At 42.0% G+C, this 12,854-nt stretch overlaps 1 long non-coding RNA gene across 2 annotated transcripts; it reads left to right on the plus strand.

Moving 5' to 3' along the window:
- The first annotated feature begins 1,103 nt into the window (after positions 1-1,103).
- On the plus strand, positions 1,104-7,026 carry LOC146650405 (uncharacterized). Of its 2 annotated transcripts, XR_014908028.1 has the most exons (4): positions 1,104-1,556; positions 2,476-2,605; positions 2,697-3,595; positions 5,926-7,026. It is a non-coding gene; the product is annotated as an uncharacterized LOC146650405 (long non-coding RNA). The 2 variants fall into 2 exon arrangements; XR_014908027.1 differs by having other exon boundaries at positions 2,476-3,595.
- Positions 7,027-12,854: the final 5,828 nt, after the last annotated feature.

Below are 12,854 nucleotides of genomic sequence, written 5' to 3' on the forward strand. Positions count from 1 at the left end.
ACGCTCTGCTGAATCCTTTGAACCTGCTGATCAGTAAAGCTCTACGTGCTGCAGCAGATTGACCTCATCTGTGTTCACAGGTGTGGACCTCAGCGCTGAGGTGCAGGAGACTTTCATTCAGTTCTCCCTGCAAACAGCATCCAGCCTGGAAATACTGTCATCTTTCCCACAAATGCTGCTCTTATCTCAGAGAAGAAGTCTGATGTAAATAACTGCAATCAACAGTGATGTTCTGCACAGATCACTTTTCCATTTTGCTCTCTAGATGAGTCCCAGCTGCCTGACCTTGTGTCCAGGTGATCGTCTCACTGAGGAGCTTTTGTTCTGAAAATCTCACGTCCATCACCTGTTTCCTTTTTACTATCTCTGCTCTTTCTTTATTCACAATGCTCATAATATCACACAATTATATTCATCACCTGCATGTTTTTATCCAGCTGCTGTTAGAACCAAACAAATAAAAAGGATGAAAAGCCTGAAATCCTTTGATTTATTACATTTGAAACAAATATGAGAGCATCCCTAACAGCACAGCTGAGACCTTTGTTTTAATCAAGCCTTTGTATCGACACACTTGTAAAGATTCATATACAAAACATAATAGAATAAATCAATATAAAATACACATAATCACAAAAATGCAGCCATGTTGTGAGTTTGCATCTAAAACATGCATGTTTCCCTTTGTACAGGCAGATTTACAGCAGACAAAGCAACACGCTGATCGACTTTGACCGCTGCAAAAACAAAATACCCACCAAGTCTGAAGTCGATCAGAGGAACTGTTGACAGACTGACAGACAAACAGATGCTTGATTCATTAGTGTGATTAAATGTTCTTCTTTAGCAGCATCACTTCATGTGTTTGTGTTCCAGGAATAAAGGTCTGTTTAAACTGGACGTCTCCTCAGCATCACTCGTGCTGTCATGGTTTTAAAGCTGTGCAGAAAGAATCTGAGGGATGATACAGAGGTGACCAAAGTTACAAACATCCAGCTGTGCTGCAAATGTTTGCAGAGCTCCAAACTCTTTGGCTTTCTGCAGAGCAAGTATGGAAGAAGCACCTGAGCTAACTTCAGTTTAGACAATATGAGGAAAAATGCTGCTTCCCAAAGTTTCCTACAAGTATCCAGTTTATATTTAGAGAAGCGAAGGCTCTTTATCCTGACAACTACTCCCTGGTGGATCCCTGTCCTGTGACAGCAGCAAAGACTGTGTATCAGTATCATCAAAGCCACTTCAATAACCAGTGTTTAAAGCTCTCTAGCAGATGGACTTCAGTGGCAGCAGCCTCTGTCTGCTGTGTACAGAAGGTTCTCTGATGAAGCACACAGCAGATGCTGCACTACAACAGCAGCAGCAGCTCAGCTTCAGTTTGCTTCGACGCCCTTTTTGACCTGTGAAACAGCAGAAAATGAAACATTTCAACACCCGTTTGTTAGCGTGAGCTATTCTGCTGTTTTTCATCATTTCACAGGTGAAATAAAATCACATTTACTTCCTGTAGGAGTGATCGTGTCCAGCCTGACTGAGACCATGTGCTCCATCCTGCACAGGTAATAAACCTCTGACATGAAGGGCTGTCAAGTAGTTTTAGACAAATGGGGGTAAAAGAGACGTTAAAAGCTTAAAGAGAAACTACATTTTCTAAGAACTGTCTGACGTTCACCTCTCACACAGTGGATACGATTCTGCCGCTGCAGGAATAATCTTTGTGCTTATGAAACTGTCCATGTGTTTGCAGAAAATGTCACATGTTCAAAGCCATCCCAGCACCTGGGGTTTGTATAAGTGCAGCTGCTGGTGGGGAGATAGTCTCACTCTTCTATATAAAGAGTCAGCAGGCAGCAGATCTTCATCTGTGATCTCCTCCATCATCACGTCTTCACTCTTCAGCAGCTATGGCTTCACTTCGTGCCCTTCTGGGAGTGGTGCTGTGCTCCTCATGGTTTCTGCTTCTGCCTCAGGCCGACTTTGATTTACAGAGTCATCCATAATATTTTTTATTTTTTATTTTACTGCCCATCTATTTTCATACAAATGTCTCCGTCTTATGGAAAAGGGGTGGAGCTTATCCAACGAGGACAGGCAGGGCCCCCCCAGACAGTTTAGCAGTCTATACAGGAGGCCGACCTTTGCAACATGTACTTCTATAATGACTTCACCATTTAGGTTATTTGGTTATGTTTCACCCTGGATTTTGTGTGATAATATTTATTTTGTCCACTGATTTAAAAACAACAAACTATATGAATATAAAACAGAGTGAACAACAAAACATCAGCTTTGGAAACTTTGATGTAAAATTCTGCAGTTGTTTTCTCAGATATGGCATAAATCAAACTAACATACATCAGTGTGTTATTAATGTGCACACACACACACACACACACACACACACACACACACGTGTTACAATAAACAGCTCTTATGCTTCTGTATGATTCTCAGTGCTTTCCATTTGCGTGTCCACAGGTTGCTGTAAGTGGTGCTTGACTGCAGTTTGCTCTCATTTCAAGTGGTTTGCTGTCACAAAGCCAACAGGAAGTCCGGCCATGGTTGAGCCAACTGAAGATGGGTTGAAGGTGGCGTCCTCGTTTCCTCTGTGAGTGCGAGAGGACAGACAAAGCAAACACCGTTTGGACAGCATTAAAATATTTACACTGATGATTAATGTTGTGTCTTTGCACCTGTAGCGATACATGTTGGAAAATGGAGACTTTAGCCACCAAGACTGACGTGCCTGGAAACTTCCCTGTGAGTACGCCCACAAAGACAGGAAACAGTTTAGCCACCGCGGTTAATCCTCCATCATCATCATCCAGTATTTTTCACATCTTTTCTTCTGCTGTTTCCCTTGTTGTCAGTCACGGGGTTTGTGACTGAAATGCGTGTGGTCGACGGGAAGCCTGACGAGTACGGCCTGAATCATTCCATCAACACCGGACGGAGTGAAACCTTTGTTGAAAACAGATTATATGGTAACGTTGCATTTAGCTTCAGTAAACTGTGAAGTTACAGCAGCAGATTTACATCACGTGGCTTCACAGGAAGTAGTCTGGACCTCAGCGCTGAGGTTCAAGCAGCTCTGCTTGCAGACGGCATCCTTCCTGAAAATGTTCTTCATCTTCCTAAAACCAGAACTTTTACATTGGTGCTGAAGTTCTATATAAAAACAGCCTGAAATACAAAGTGATGTTGTGCACTGATTACCTCACACTTTCCATGTTTCCTTCTACAGAGGAGTGTCCGCCTGAGTGTTTTGTCTGATCTGTTGTTGATCGTCTCATTGACACTGCATGCAGATCTGACACCAGGGCTGGACTGGGACAAAAAATGGTCCCGGGCATTTTGACTGGAGACCGGCCCCCCAGGTATTAAAGGAAAAACCATGAAGCCTTTGAATGAAAACAAACGCTGTTGTCACAGTGATGGACGCTGTCTTGTTGGTATACATGCATCAGTCTAATAAACTTAAACCTGCACCATCCTCCCTGTCCTGGTATTCTAAACAGGAAGTAGACTGTTGGTCGAGTTAACCTCCTGAACATCTACAACACACGGTGGAAACCTGACATTAAGACAGAGACTAGAGGTGAGACATGATCATTGCTGATTACTGATGACAGATTTAGATATATTTTCATAAACCTTTCATTTGCCACATCAATAAACAGCACGGCAGGGCAAAATATGTTTTCTAACATGGCAACCTTTAAAAAGTGAAAGGAGACAGAAAGACAGCTGAGAAAGAATCAAACTGACTTTTTGATGCATTTTACACACAGTACTGGTGCAGAATCTAGAAAATGTGGGAAACACTGGCATCATATGCAGTACTTACTTCTGAAGAAATTATGATGGGACCCTAAAAAATGACTATGTACAATAATGGATTTCTATACATTTTACATCAGATGAAAACGTTTGTTGTAAGATTCAGATAATTATTTATTAAAAGTGAGACATTTTAAATGAGAACAAGAAAGAAAAGTATGTCTTTGTGCCCCCCTCTCCCTGTTAATGCCCTACCTGCCCCCCTGGCAACACTTTGCTAGACCCGCCCCTGCACAGTTACCAGCTGTCAGCTACACAAAAAGGATCCTGGTGTTATTTGTCTCTCAGAAACAGTTCATAACTTCAACTCATTTTTGTTTTGTCATGTTTTGTTCTTTACATTGTCTTTCTTCTATATAATTGTTAAACATTTAATAAATATGTCTACAAAAAGATTTTAAAAATCAGACATTTCACACAGACACCCAAATGATTTCTGACTGATGAAGGGGGCTGAAGGTGCCCTGCTCTTGCCCAGCTTCTGCTGCTCTCTCCCTGCTCACTGTCAGCAGCTGGCAGCCTCGGTCCTGCCTGAGACTCTTCATCTATCAGTGCCAAAGAATATGGGAAATAGCAACGCACAACATGCACATTACAAAACAAGCACATGAATCAGCATTACATTCATTAGTGAAGTGCTGACGTTCGTTCCTAAACTTTGGGCCTTAATTAACATCACTGTGAACTAATGTTTGCTTTGCTTCTTAACCAGTGAAGCAGCGAGGGGCTTTCTGAGGTTCCTGCTCGTAAATGCCCAAAATGAGTCGAGTATTTCTCTGCAACTACAAACTCTGTTTTCATCAGAGGTGTAAATATTACAGCACTGTGTCAGAGTCACTGAGGCTGGAACACAGAAAAAGGAAGTAGATGTATTTATTTTTAGACTTTATTGCCTGGAACCACTTTAAAAATACGCTTTGGGTCACAATTAACTGCAGAAAACCAGGAATCCACATATGAACATTATCTGTGCAGAGATTTATGCTTCTGAAGGTAAACAGTGAAAACTTGCAGCACTAAATGCACAGATAGCCAGGCGTTTCACATTTTGGGACCATCTGCCAGTTTTCATTTCTTAGGTATTGAAGAGCAGAAATGATTGAATTTTATTTACATACTTAAAAATGTTTGCTTTTGAATATTATTTGAAGAATTACCCACACACTCAGGCACTGTGGGCCTGTTTCCCTTTGCACAACCGAGTGTTGGAAACGGGCCTTTTCTCTTTAAACTCTGAGGGGCTGTAACTTTGGCTTCTATTGGCAGATTTGCATGATTGACCCTCTTTTTAAAATAGTTTTAGCCAAGAGAATCAAGCTAACATCACTGTTTTTACGTCAGCTCACGTCACACGAGCTGTTTCAAGAAAAGTCCTCCTGTCACACAGCAATGCCTACATGAATCACACCACTCTGCTTAAATAATAATAATAATGTTTAGTGAAGCAGGTGAAGCAAAGGGCTGCTTTTAATAGGCTGGGAGACCCAGGTGTGCTGCTTTAGCTGCTGAGCCTCTCATGCTAGCCTCCATCTATAAGCTGGGATCACAGGAGCACTGCAGTCCTGACTAGATCAAGGATTGTTATTCATGCAGGTGACAAAAGTTTACATTCACAGAGTCATAGGATTGAGCCTGGTTTGAAAAGCAGCTGTTTAATGCAGCTGCTTAGAGTTCACACACAGTAGAAGAATCAGACTTGAGTCACATTTCAAACACTGGAAAAATACTCAGCAAGTAACAATGAAAACAGCACAGACTCAGTATATCCTGTTCAGTCCTGTGTTTGATATGAATGTGCTGTTCAGAGAGGATCTCATGTCCTCTTTTACAAAGCCTTTGTTTCATGATGTTTGTGTATAAATGAATGTAGGTGTGTTTCTAAGTGTGAAGGAGCCCTGGGAGAAAAGACTGAAGCTTGTGCCAAAGAACAAACAGGAAAGAAAGATCAGCATTAATGAAGACGAGCACAGAAGGAGCCCAAGCACGTGTTGCTTTTTCAGATTTCTCTAAAAGTGTGTGTTCATTTGTTCCATCCTTCACAACAAACAACAGCTGACAGACACACATGCACTCTGTGTCACTTCACAGGGGCTGATGAAAGTGGACACAGTAAAGGGAGAGCTGGACCTGCTCTACACATCCTGCACTCTGTTAACAGACTTTATTCTGCAGCATCAACAGATAAAAATATATGAAGATATAGAAACGTTTAACATTGTGACTGTTCACATTAGTGAAGCTGTTACTTTGCTGCCAGGTGGGAAAAGAAGCCTAAAGCTGAGTCTGATTAAACATCTGCTGCACCAGAGAGTTTCATGGCCCTGCTTTATCCTGTGCTTGCTGACCACCTCGTCCTGAAACCTCTTCATCATCCTCACAGTTGTGTGAAGAAAGAGGGAAGCAGGTGGAAACCATCTGTGCTGCTGTGTTCACTTGTGTGTGTGCGTCTATGGTCATATCTAATGTGTACCTACAGACAAACACAAACACCTGGCATTGCACAAGAGTCTCTATGGAGCAACCTGCAGATGTCAGAGATGTGATTAGAGGGTAAAGTGGACTAGTGAGAGCATCTATGTTGTTGTTGTCTGCTGGGGGACAGCATCAGCTCCAGAGATGCATCAGGATCAGCAAACTAATCTGCAAGGCTGCAAGTGTCACTGAAGGAGTTTGAGTCAGTGAGGGACTCAAACTCACACAGCTGGTCAAGAAGGCTCAGCAGCTGCTGTATTTCCTGAGGAGGCTGAGGAAATTTGGTATGTTGGCCAAGATCCTCAGCAGGTTCTACAGCTGCACTGTGGAGAGCAGCCTGACCAGCTGCATCACTGCATGGTACGGCAGCACTACTGCAAACCGCAAACGCCTGCAGAGAGTGATAACAACTGTGGAGAAGATCATCAGGACCCCGCTGCCCTCTCTGCAGAGCAGCTACCATCACAGAGTCCAGAGGAGAGACACACCTCTGCCCTCGAGACGAAGGTTCAGAAGTGTGAAATGTAGAACATCCAGACTCAACAACTCCATCTTCCCCACTGCTATCAGACTCCTGAACAGCTGACCGACCTCAAACTGCAGTTTGCACATCAGGTCACTTTGCACACTAAGTTCATTTTGCACATTAAACTCCATGTACATCCATGTACATCGACATCTGCAGACCACACGTGTCTTCAGTTACTTATTTGTACTTATTTGCAGTTATTTATCTTTTTATTTTATTTTTTTAAGTTATTTCTTATCCTTATTTTATCTTTTTATTTATTCTTATCTTGTTCTTTTAACCATTATCTAACTTGGCATTGTGCACGGTGTGTTTAGATTCAGTTTAAATTCAGGGACACGGAGCCCCTGTTGATCCTCTACCTAATCACACGAGCCACGGTGTGAGAACGGGTGTGGGTCACAATCAGCCAAGGTTTTGGGTGAACCCATTGTGAGATCTAGCCCCACCCCATCATGTGATTTCCTGTGATCAAATGTCCCAGGATGTGAGTGGGCGTTAAGACGTCCATGTCCCTCTTCAAGCAACTTAAAGAAGTCCAGACGCTTTTCTTTCCAAGCTCCTTCAACAACATCATTCATAGAACAGCTTCCAGCTTCTTTTGCTCGGCTACAGTTTGGATGGATTTTCATTTAAAGATGCAACAAGACTAAAATGGTTAGGGTCAGGAGGTCAAAGGTCAGAGCTCCTGTGGGTCTGAGGGCGGCCTCACGCTGGAGAAGGATGAAGGAGTCTGACCTGAGCCAGTGTTTGACATGAACACATCAGCACTGCTGTCAGTGAGCCTAACGACAGCCGTTAGCATCATTTCAGTGTTTCAGTCATAAAAACACTTCCTGTCACTGTGGTGGTTACAGTGACATCATGCAGTTTGTGCTTTGACCTCCAGAGGGCGACAAATCAGCACAGACAGAGAGCTCCATTCAAACTTTGCTGCCATCAGGAATAATTCTTCAAATATAATCATCAGTGTTTGAGCAGTTATGATATCAGGGACAATCTAGACATGTGTGACAATACTGAACATGTCACATGACACACCTCAAACATCATGTGATCCACTCTCAGTCTGCACTTTCATTCATGACTTCAACAGGTTGAAATGAGCTTTGAAGAAACATTCAGTGAAATAAATCTTTCATGGATTCATGTGAGCAGCAGATGAACTTTGTACCAACAACATCTTCAATAACAGAGTCTGAATGAAGCTCAGGTGTTGATGCTGCTCACTGATTGGACGCTTGCTTTCAGCTCTGCTCTCAGTCTTTACTGCACAGGTGAAGGTAGAAAGTGTGACTGGATCTATAGACTGGAAACAGAGAAACATGCTGAACATTTGAAGCTTTGCAGCAGAAATGTTCATGTTACAAATACAGCAGAGCTGATCTGGGATCAGTGTGTTCACACCTGCAGCTACAACAAGGTTTCATGTCTCCACACGTCAGCATGTGAACTTTACTCTGACTCAGTCTGAGCAGTCAGACGGCATATTTTTAAAGTTAACACATCAGCACACACAGAGCTGAGCCCCTCCCACCTGTGCTGAGTTTCAGGTGGAGCCCCGCCTCCTTCCAGGAAGCAGCTCACCTGTGTGTCTGTGTTTAGTGTCCAGGTGTGGAGTGGAGCTTGTTGTTGGTGTGAAGAAACTGTAAGTTTGCTTTGTTTCCTCCTTTAACAGTTTGTCTTTAGGAACTTTACTGTTTGTTCAGCTCGTGTTTGATTTCTTCACACAACAAACTGTGTGTGTTTGTATTTCCGGTCTCTCCATTAAAGTCAGTGTGTAATGTTTCCTGGCTAACATCAGCTGTGTGCAGCTTAGTTCAGCACAAATCTGCCGCTCCATAGTTCACGGTAACGGACTCACAGCTGGACCAACGAGGCCGAGTGTGTCCGCCACTCTGAGCTACGTTCGTGTTTGTGTACTTGTAGTTTGTACTTTGAGTTCACTCAGAGCCCACAGAGGACGCAGCGTACGTGATGACGTCACAGCCCTTTACCTCCTTTACTGTCACTGTGATTAATATTTACACACGAGACACCTGCAGAGCTCTGACGCTAAGCTAGCACACAGCATGCTAACGCTAAGCTAACGCTAAGCTAACCTAGAACCCAGAGTGAGGTTAAAGCTGAGTAAACACTGACCCCAGACCAGCACCGTGATTTGATTTTGATTTTATTGATTAGCATTCAAATATCTCAGTGAAAACAGAACAAAAATCGACCATAAAGCAAGAAAGCATGAGACAAGGCTAATCAAAAGGTATTGGCTTAAGCATTTGCTTATTACGCCAACCCTTTTCACAAAATATCTTTTTGCATGCAGCTCCTGTACACAGGGCCTGAAGCAAATAAGAAAACAAAGCAAAAACCAAACAAACAAACAAGAAAAAAAAACTTTCCACCTTAGTTAAGTAACTACATCAAAGCAAAAGAATCAAGAGGTTGTTTTTTTTTTTTTTTTTTGCTCTTTTCATTCTTGATTTATATATTTTTCTAATACTCTATTTTTAAACATGTTTTTAAACAAGGAAAATGAACTACACCTTTTTAAATCCCTGTCAGAACTATTCCACAGGTTACCTCCTCTAACAGAAACACATCTCTGCTTTATATTTGTCCTTATCTTGTTTTTTTTAAAGAAATCTCTTCCCCTTAAGTCATATTGACTCTCTCTGGCTTTGAACAGCTTCTGAGTACTGGGGCAAAGCAAGTTATTTTGTGCTTTATACATTATCTGTGCCATTTTATATTCAACTAAATCATAAAATTTCAGGGTATTCAGATTAATAAACAAAATGTTAGTTGGTTTTTTATAGTTTGATTGGTTTATAATTCTTATAGCTCTTTTTTGTAACTTGAAAATAGGAAGAGTGTTCGTTTTATATGCATTACCCCATATCTCCAGACAGTAAGTCATATATGGAAGCAACAGAGTGCAATAAAGTGTGTATAATGATTTTTTGTTCAGGACATGCTTTGTTTTATAGAGAATAGCAATGGTTTTTGACATTTTTGTTTTCACAATGATAAAGTGAGCTGCTGCTGCTGAACTTGAACAGGTAACAAAGTGATGAGCAGTCAGGCTGCAGGTTTCTACCTGTTCATGTTTCTACAGTAGAATCACTTTGAAGTGTCTTTGTGCTGTTTCATCTTTGATTTGTGTTCATAAACACTCAGAGAAACATCACGTGACCTCATCAGGATCTGTGTTGGTGTGTGGGGCTGTACCTCAGCTTTATGTTGTTACATGCTCATTTGTTCATTTTACACAGTAACATCAAAGTAATGTTATGAGGAGTAATGAAGTAACGTACTCCATTACTTTTAATCAAAGTGTTCTGTGTAATATGTGTAATAATGACTGTTTTGAGTAATGACCAACACTGATCACAACAAAGAGGAAATGCCTCCAACATGCACAAACATTTGAGCCACAACATGCAGTTAATGTGCACAAATGTCTTTGATATGCTGCTCAGTGATGGTGGTGACTGTCAGAGCAGAGCTACTGAGAATCAATAAGTAATATCAATGATGGGATCAGAATCACTAAATTCTTCTCATCCCTGTCAGTATCATACATGTGCTGTATAATGTGATAAATGTAGAGGTGCTGGCTGTTCTCTCACTCTGCTGTTTAGCTGTAAAGGACGCCTCCCTGCCTTTGTCTCATTCATGACCTTTAATAGTCTCTTCTAACATGCAGAGATCTGTATGATCTGTTTCATAGAGTCTAACCAGCCTGTACAGGTAACAACAACAGTCACTGCATCACTGACACACAAACGTCATCTCTGTCAATAACAACATTCATACATGGAATAAAAACACATCAGTGGATCATTGCTGGAGCTGATGTTAGTGCTCCTGGTGCAAAGGCTCTCAGTTTCCTCCTTGAAATAACATCAGTGGTGGGTCAGCGACATGCTTTCTTTCCCTCTCAGGTTTAAATATCTGGGACTCTCCACCGTTTGGTTTTAGAGCTGAAGAAGCTTCTCAGATGAAACGTCTTCCAGAAACTTAAAGACGTCTCTTTTCTCTCCAAGCTCCTTAGATCACATGACCTGGATGACTGAACCTACAGACATATTGACCTGGTTTCATGGTCACATGACAGGTCAGAGGTCAGTTCCTCCTGTTAATGTGAACTCACTGAGTGTTTGTGGTTTACCTCTCAGACTGACTGAAGATGATGATGGAGGAAGAGGAGGACAGAGCAGAGTCTGCAGGGTCCAGCTGTCCGTCTGTGAGGAGTGACCGGTCCAAAGGTTATAATCCAAACTTCAGTGGTGAACCTGGAGCAACGAGGTCAGAGAGCTGAACTCACTGAGTAACAGAAATAATTCTGCACTGACATTATAATCAGTGTTGACTCTGGTTGATTGTCTGACTGTGTTTGTGAGCTGAGAGGAAATGAAAATGAGTTTGTAACAAAAATCAGTTTTGTCCAGTTTTCCTGTAAAAAGCTGAACTCTAATCTAAGAGGATGTTACTGACAGGAAACAGCTGCATTATCTGCAGTCTGTGTGATCACAGCTGCTTCAATCATGTTTGTGTCTGCAGAGGTCAGAGGTCACAGTCTGCAGGGTCCAGCTGTCCGTCTGTGAGGAGTGACTGGTCCAAACGTAGCAATCCAAACTTCAGTGGTGAACCTGGAGCAACGAGGTCAGAGAGCTGTGATGACTCCTTTACATGTTTGTGTTTCCTGGATAAATATGACCTGAAACATCCTCAGATTGTTACAAAGATTCATTAAAAAGAAAACAATGAAAGAGAAAAGATCCAAATGTTCGACTTGGTCATTTGCTGTTTGAGGACAGTGATGCTCATATCTGTGGGGAAAGTGTGACCTGAGTGGGTTCATGTTTGTCTTTAAAGAACAGAGCTGCTCTGATTCTCTTTGTGTCTGATCTGTTAAACAGTCTGAGAGGTCACACAGAGACCCAGCAGCTAAAGCCTGGATCATACTGGCTGCTGTTACTCCATCAGGACAACACTGAACCACAGTGGTGTGGATGTAGTGGATAAATCCCACCATACTGATGCTCAGAGTTAACCACAGGGAACAAAACCAGATGTTACCTTCAGATTGTGACCTTTGGAGTGGACGATGCAGATTTCAATAGAGAATAAATGTTGTTGTTTTTCAGCTGTGAAGAAAGAATCTAATTTTCTGAACTTAAGAATTTATGATGCTGGAAACAACATGGAGACTATAACACAACATTTCCACTGTGTTCATAGAATGAATGTAAAACTGTCAGACATTCATTAAATATGCAAAATGTCTACAGAAGCATCAGAGGGTCAGACGTGAAGCACTCAGTGATTTTGATCAAATGACTCATCAGTTATTGATCTGTACTACACTGATCTACCACGTTAGTAAAGCTGGTGTTCTGGTGGTGGAGGGAGACTCGGATCATGTTCTGGTTTTGGAGCAGTGATCTGCTGATGGTTCAGTTTGATGAGCTTCTTCAAAATCATCCCTGACATCACCACTGAAAGGACGTCCATGAAAACAGACTGAAAATTACTGATATGTTCACAATCTGAGAGTTTAAAACTTGACAGACTTGATTCAGATGAAGTTATTTGAGCAGAAACTCCTGGATCTTTATCCTGTGTTGATCTAATCCTTCATGGTTCCTCCACAGAGTGGACCAGCAGAGCTCAGAGGTTCCCAGTGGTCAGTCTGCCCAGCAGCATCAAACACAGCTGGACTCCATATTTATGGTCTGTACATGTACAACAACTACTGTTACATCTGTTCTGTTCACAGTCATCTCCATGCTGCTCTTTGTAGACCAGTGGATCGTCAGTGTGTCCAACATGGATCTGATGTTTGGCTCCATGATTTCAGTCTGATTGGCTCATTCATAAATATTCTGTTCCAGCTGCTGGAGGACAACATCATCACTTTTGTGAAGAACGAGCTGAAGAAGATCCAGAAGGTTCTGAGTCCAGATTACCCAGAATACTTTGAGAGTCAGAGGAGCAGCAGCAGAGAGGCATG

This window comes from Rhamphochromis longiceps, linkage group LG16, assembly GCF_057381845.1.
Source record: "Rhamphochromis longiceps isolate RC_006_pf linkage group LG16, R_longiceps_female_GT1.1, whole genome shotgun sequence".
Taxonomy (NCBI): domain Eukaryota; kingdom Metazoa; phylum Chordata; class Actinopteri; order Cichliformes; family Cichlidae; genus Rhamphochromis; species Rhamphochromis longiceps.